Genomic DNA, 7015 nt, shown 5'->3' on the forward strand with positions numbered 1-7015 from the left:
ATTATCACAAGCATTTCATTTTTTCCATTGTTTAACCCCTTAAAGTTCTATCTAAAATGAATTACATGATTGGACTTAATAAATTTTAGCTAATGATAATTATCTGTCCGTCTGTACTCCTGGAGATAAACCCCAACACCACAGGAGTAATGTTAATAGATCCCATCTATGTGTAAGACCTGTAAAGACGTGGAGACCAGTAGGCGATTTGAAGGCATCACTTTATGTGAGAGTAACAATAAGAGAAGCCATCCATGCACTGTATCATTGAAATAAAGTTTAACTAAATCACAAGTTAAGGAAAAGTTGGAAGAAACTGAGTAGAATTTTATTCTAAAAAGAATAAACATAAAAATCTTTTAATTTTTTAAATTTTAATGAAATTGTATATATTTAAAATGTACAGTGTGATATTTTGATATACATATATAGTGAACTCATTACTATAGTACAGTTAAGCGAATTAACATTAGTAGTTGCATTTTTTTTCTTGTGTTGAGAACACTTAGGATACGCAATCTTAGTAATTTTTTTTCTAAGAAAGATATGTGTATGGCCAGTAGGTATAAGAAACAGTGCCAGGCACAGTGGCTCACACCTACAATTCCAGCATTTTGGGAGACCAAAGTGGGAGAATCACTTGAGCCCAGGAGTTCAAGACCAGCCTGGGCAACAGGGTGAGACTCTGTCTCTACAAAAAATTAGAAAACTAGTCAGGCATGGTGGCACATGCCTATAGTCTCAGATACTCAGAAAGTTAAGGCAAGAGGATCCCTCGAGCCCAGGAATTCAAGGTGGCAGTGAACTATGATTGCGCCACTATGTTCCAGCCTGAGTGAAGCAAGACTCAGTCTCAAAAAAAAAAGGGAAAAAAGTGCTCAACATCACTTTGCATTAGGAAAATGCAAATGAAAACCACATTGAGATATAATCATACCCCAGTTAGAATGGCCAGTATAGAAAGATGAAAGATAACAAGTGTTGGTGAGGCTGAGGAGAAAAGGAAACCCTGTGCACTATTAGTGAGAATGTAAATTAGTACAGTAAGTATGAAAAAATATGAAGTTTTCTCAAAAACGAAAAATGGAACTACCAACTAGATGTTTTCCCTTTGAAGTTTATCAAAGAAAAATATAACATGGATGAAACTGGAAATAATTAGGTTAAGTGAAATAAGCCAAGCATAGAAAGATAAACATCACATGTTCTCACTTATTTGTGGGATGTAAAAATCAAAACAATTGAACTCAGGAACATAGAGAGTAGACGGATGGTTACCAGAGGCTGGGAAGGGTAATGAGAGCTGTGGGAGAAAGTGGGGATGGTTAATAGGTTAAAAAAAAAAAAATTGAAAGAATGTGTTTTGTTGTAGCGAGTTAGTAAATATAACACATGTACATAAGCCATCAAGTTATTAAAATAGAAAAGAAAAATGTTTATAGATACACAGAAAGAGAAAGGTCACATCAAGAATAATCCCTTGTTAAAAAAGGGCAGAATAGACCAGAATAAGAATATTCTTGACGTAGATTCATCAATGGAAGAAAAAGGAATAAAGACTATCATAAAAGAATCGTTACTTGTAGTAAGATTAGGTCAAGGATTTTCCATTGCTCTTTAGTGAGGGGTAATGGCAAAGTTCAGTAAAACCTTCACTGTAAGGTGTTCACTCTTGCTATTTGTAAGGTTAGCTTATGCTATTAATCTTTGATGGAAGTTCTGCTAGTCCCAACAAATACCTTTTTTTCTTTATAAATCTCTTAAGCATGCCATCCAAATATTGTTCGAAATAGATAACTGGATTGGATGATCCTTTATTAACTTTTAATCAAGATTTTAATTCCCAGAATGAAGCATGGTAAACGATATCCCTCACAGATTTTTGTTCTTACTCAGTAAAGCTAATTATTACATATTCTACTTGATTCACATAACCAGTCTATAAGATGAGAGTTTTATTCACATTTTACAGAAAAATTGAAGTTCAGAAAGAATTATTCGTCTTAATCAAGACCACATATCCAGTAAGAAGTAGATACAGGAAACAAACATAAAATTGGGTAACTAATTTTATTTTATTTTCAGTTGTCATGCCTTTTTAATATTCTTTAAACTAGAATAGTTTCTGAATCTTTTATTGTATTTCGTGACATTGATGGTTTTGAATTGTACAGACTTTTGTAGACTGTCTTAGTCCACTTGAGCTTCTATAAGAAACTACCATTGACTGGGTGGTTTATGAACAACAGAAATTTATTTCTCACAGTCCTGGATGCTGGAAATTTCCATAATCTAGGCACCAACAGATTTGTTGTCTGGTGAAAGCTGGTTTTCTGGTTCATAAAGGGCTGTCTTCTCACTGTATCCTTACATGGTGGAAAGGGAAAGAGAGTCTTTTGGGGTCTCTTTTATAAGTACACTGCCCTCATGATCTAATCACTTATCAAAGGCCCCACCTCCAAATATCATCACATTTGGGATCAGGACATACATTTAGCCTATAGCATAGACTGTCCAACTTCAGTTTTTTAAAATATTTTGTTTTCAAAATTTTAATTTATGTTTCCATAGGATGAGATTCAGGTCATACAATTGTGGCAAGAATACCACAGGAGTTATGCTAAATTATTGTATCCAGAGGTACATGCATTACGGATAATTTTATCTTTGATCATCTGGGTAAAATGTTGTCTTCCAGGTCACTCCACTATAAAGTTACTATTTTTCCTCCTTTGCAATTAAAAGGTATTTTGTAAGGTGATAATTTGAGACCATGCAAATATATTGTTATTTCCTAAGTTTTTACCTAAGAGATTTAGAATCCATTCATGATTCCTGCCTGAATTATTTATTACCATGATGATTGCTGTCATAGCCCATTTTATGCAGCTATGCCAGAATACCACAGACTGGGTAATTTACGACGAGCAGAAATCTATTTGGCCCATGGTTGGAGGCTGGAAGTCCAAGATTGAGGGGCCACTTTTTTCCTGTGATATTCCATTGTGAAAGGCATCAAGTGGGTGAGGGAGGGAGAAAGGGACCAAACCCGTTCTTTCATAAGAAACCTACTTCCCGGAAAATTATAATAATCTGTTCACAAGAGCAGAGCCCTCATGACCTAATTCTCTTAAAGGTTCAATCTCGCAACACTGTTGCACAGGGGATTAAGTTTCCAACATATGAAATTTAGAGATGTCTTCAAACTTTAGCAGTTGCTAAGGGGTAATTCTTAATTCTATCATTTCTTCTTCTTTTATCAGTTGGCTTTCTGCTATGTGTAAGGATGTTCCATCTTGTTGTTTGTTTCTGTGTGGACTGATGGCTTATTTATTTAATAGGTTGTAATGTTTTAATATTGTTAGTTCATATTATTATTTATTTTGATGTTCTTATTGTCCCAGATTTGGACAAAAGGTGTTGTTTCTAATGTGTTCTTTGTTATTTTAACATGTCACTGTCATTAGTTCAGTACTTTTTTACTTTTCGGCAAAAAGATATTTTAGATTCTTGTAATTGTCCCTCCTCCAGCCTTGGAATCAGCTACCCTTTTAAAATATCCCCGGTTGCTTTTAGTAGAAAATGGCTTTACAAACCAAGATTTGAGGAGTAGGTATGCTGATTGTTATTGGGGAGATTTTGCTTCTAGTCTTTCAGCAGAAAGATCTAGGGAAAAAGTATATGTATGTACATACATATATAAACATATGCATACATATAAATATCCACACATATCTGTATTTTTGTGTATATTTAGGTATATGTAGATATCAAACCTAGGATTATAAATAATTAGAATAAAAATCATCATTGTGAAATGAAATTTAGATCTGAACTTTCTTGAAGAAATAACAAAGAAAGAAACCTGAGAATATTTATGTTTTCATGACAGAAATTTTTTTCCTGTAATTAATTCTAAGACTTCTTATTATGATCTTTGTTCAAAGCAAATCGCTAATGTTTTTAACAGTAGTTCTATGTGAGTTGCATAAATGTACATAATTAATCATAGATACCTTCAAATGTTCTTATATTTACTCTTGATATAAGTCAAACTATTAAACCAGTATTTCATTTAAGTGTTTTTATAGAAATTTAAATCATTATAGGCCTTGTGACTTGATATTGAAAAAGAGCTTAGTACACATAGTTGAATGAGTTTTTAGTCTTGCTATTTGATTATCTTTCTCATATATTACTTGTCTCAATTTAACTTGGCAGAAGCTTGATTACAGAAATGAAATGGTGGTCAATTCAATATTTGGTTCTTTTAAAAACCTGAGAATTGACAATTTATAATTGTATACATTTTGGGGGCACAAAATGATGTTAAAATTTATGAACACAATATGGAATAATGAAATCATGCTAGCTAACATACTCGTTACCTCAAATACTTAAATTTTATTTTTGTAAGAACATGTGAAATTTACTTTCTCAGCAATTTTGAAAGGTACAATGCTCTATTATTAGCTATGTTCTCCATACTGTGCAATAAATCTTAAAAAGAACCCTATATTCTTCCTGTTCTACTAAGATTCTATGTCCTTTGGCCATCCATCGTCTTCCTATTCCCCTCAACCCCAGCTTCTGTAAACCATTCAATTGTCTGCCTCTATTAGTTTTATTGTTTTAGATTCCATATAGGTAGTATTTTTATTTCTGTGCCTGGTTTATTTCAGTTAACCTATTGTTCTCCAATTCCTTCCATGCTGTTACAAATGACTTTTTTTTTTTTTTTTTTTTTTTACCATTTAAGGCTGAATGGTATTACACTGTGTATTTATACCACATTTTCTTTGTTCATCTGCTGATGAACAATTAACTTGATTCTATAACTTGGCTATTGAGAATAATGTTGTAATGAACATGGGAGTGTAGATGTCTCTTTGATAGATTGTTTTTAAATATTCTTGAGTAATTACCCAGAACTGGGGCTGGTGGATTATATGGTAATTATATTTCAAACTTTTTAAGAAACTATTATACAGTTTTCCATAATGACTTTACTGAATTACATTCCAACCAATGGTGTACAAGGGTTCCCTTTTCTCCACATCCTTGCCAACATTTGTTATCGTTCATGTTTTTTATAATATACATTCTCACAGGCATGAGATGATATCTGTATCAGTCTCTTTTCATGCTGCTGATAAAGACACACCTGGGCAATTTACAAAAGAAAGAGGTTTAATTGGACTTACAGTTCCACATGGCTAAGGAAGACTCACAATCATGGAGGAAGGCAAGGAGGAGCAAGTCAGCAGCTTACATATATGGCAGCAGGCAAAGAGAGAGGGAGCTTATGTAGGGGAATTTCATTTTTTAAAAACATCAGATCATGTGAGACATATTCACTATCATGAGAACAGAACAGGAAAGACCAGTCTCCATAATTTAATCATCTTCCACCAGGTCTCTCCCATAACACATGGGAATTATGGGAGCTACAAGATGAGATTTGGATGGGGACACAGAGCCAAACCATATTATTCCACCCCTGGCCCCTCCCAAATCTCATATCTTCACATTTCAAAACCAATCATGCCTTCCCAACAGTCCCCGAAAGTCTCAACTCATATCAACATTAACTAAAAAGTCCAAAATCTCATCTAAGACAAGGCAAGTCCCTTCCATCTATAAGCCTGTAAAATTAAAAGGAAGTTAGTTACTTCCTAGATACAATGGGGTACAGGCAGGCATTGAGTAAATACAGTCATTCCAAAAGGGATAAATTGGCCAAAACAAAGGGGCTACAAGCCCAAGCAACTTCGAAATCCAGTGGGGCAGTCAAATCTTAAAGCTCAAAAATAATCTCCTTTGACTCCCTGCCTCACATCCAGGTCACACTGTTGCAAGAGGTAGGTTCCTACAGTCTTGGGAAGCTCCGCATTCGTGGCTTTGCAGGGTACAGACTCCCTCCTGGCTGCCTTCATGGGCTGGCATTGAGTGTCTGTGGCTTTTTCAGGAGCACAGTGCAAGCTGTCAGTGGATCTACCATTCTGGGGTCTGGAGGATGGTGGCCCTCTTCTCACAGCTCCACTAGGTGATGCCACAGTAGGGACTCTGTGTGGGAGCTCCAACCCCACATTTCCCTTCCTCACTGCCCTAGCAGAGGTTCTTCATGAGGGCCTACCCCTGCAGCAGGCTTCTGCCTAGACATTCAGGCATTTGGATACTTCTTCTGAAATCTAGATGGACTTTTCCAAGCCTCAGTTCTTGATTTCTGTGCACTCGTAGGCTCGACACCATGGGGAAGCTGCCAAGGCTTGGGACTTGCACTCTCTGAAGCCATGGCCAGAGCTCTATGTTGGCCCCTTTCAGCCACAGCTGGACTGCTGGGGCACAGGGCACCAAGTCCCTAGGCTGCACAGAAAAGGGGGACCCTGGGCCAGTCCCATGAAACCACCTTTTTTCCTAGGCCTCCAGGCCTGTGACGGGAGGAGCTGCTGTGAAGACCTCTGACATACCCTGGAGACATTTTACCCATTGTTTTGGGGATTAACATTCAGCTCCTGGTTAGTTATGCAAATTTCTGCAGCCCCCAGCCTGAATTACTTCTCAGAAAATGGGTTTTTCTTTTCTATCAAATTGTCAGGCTGCATATTTTCCAAACTTTTATGCTCTGTTTCACTTATAAAACTGAATGCCTTTAACAGCAACCAAGTCACCTCTTGAATGCTTTGCTGCTTAGAACTGTCTTCTGCTAGACATCTAGTATCTAGGTGATTTAGATACCCTAAATCACCTCCCTTAAGTTCAAAGTTCCACTAATTTCTAGGGCAGGGACAAAATGCCACCAGTCTCTTTGCTAAAACATAACAAGAGTCAGCTGTGTTCCAGTTCCCAACAAGTTCCTCATCTCTATCTGAGACCACCTCAGCCTGGACCTTATTGTCCATATTGCTATCAAGCTTTTGGTCAAAGCCATTCAACAAGTCTCTAGAAAGTTCCAAACTTTCCCACATTTTCCTGTTTTCTTTTGAGCTCTCCAAACTGTTCCAACCTCTGCCTT

The sequence above is a fragment of the Colobus angolensis genome, unplaced genomic scaffold (assembly GCF_000951035.1).
Source record: "Colobus angolensis palliatus isolate OR3802 unplaced genomic scaffold, Cang.pa_1.0 Scaffold434, whole genome shotgun sequence".
NCBI classification, from domain to species: Eukaryota; Metazoa; Chordata; class Mammalia; order Primates; family Cercopithecidae; genus Colobus; species Colobus angolensis.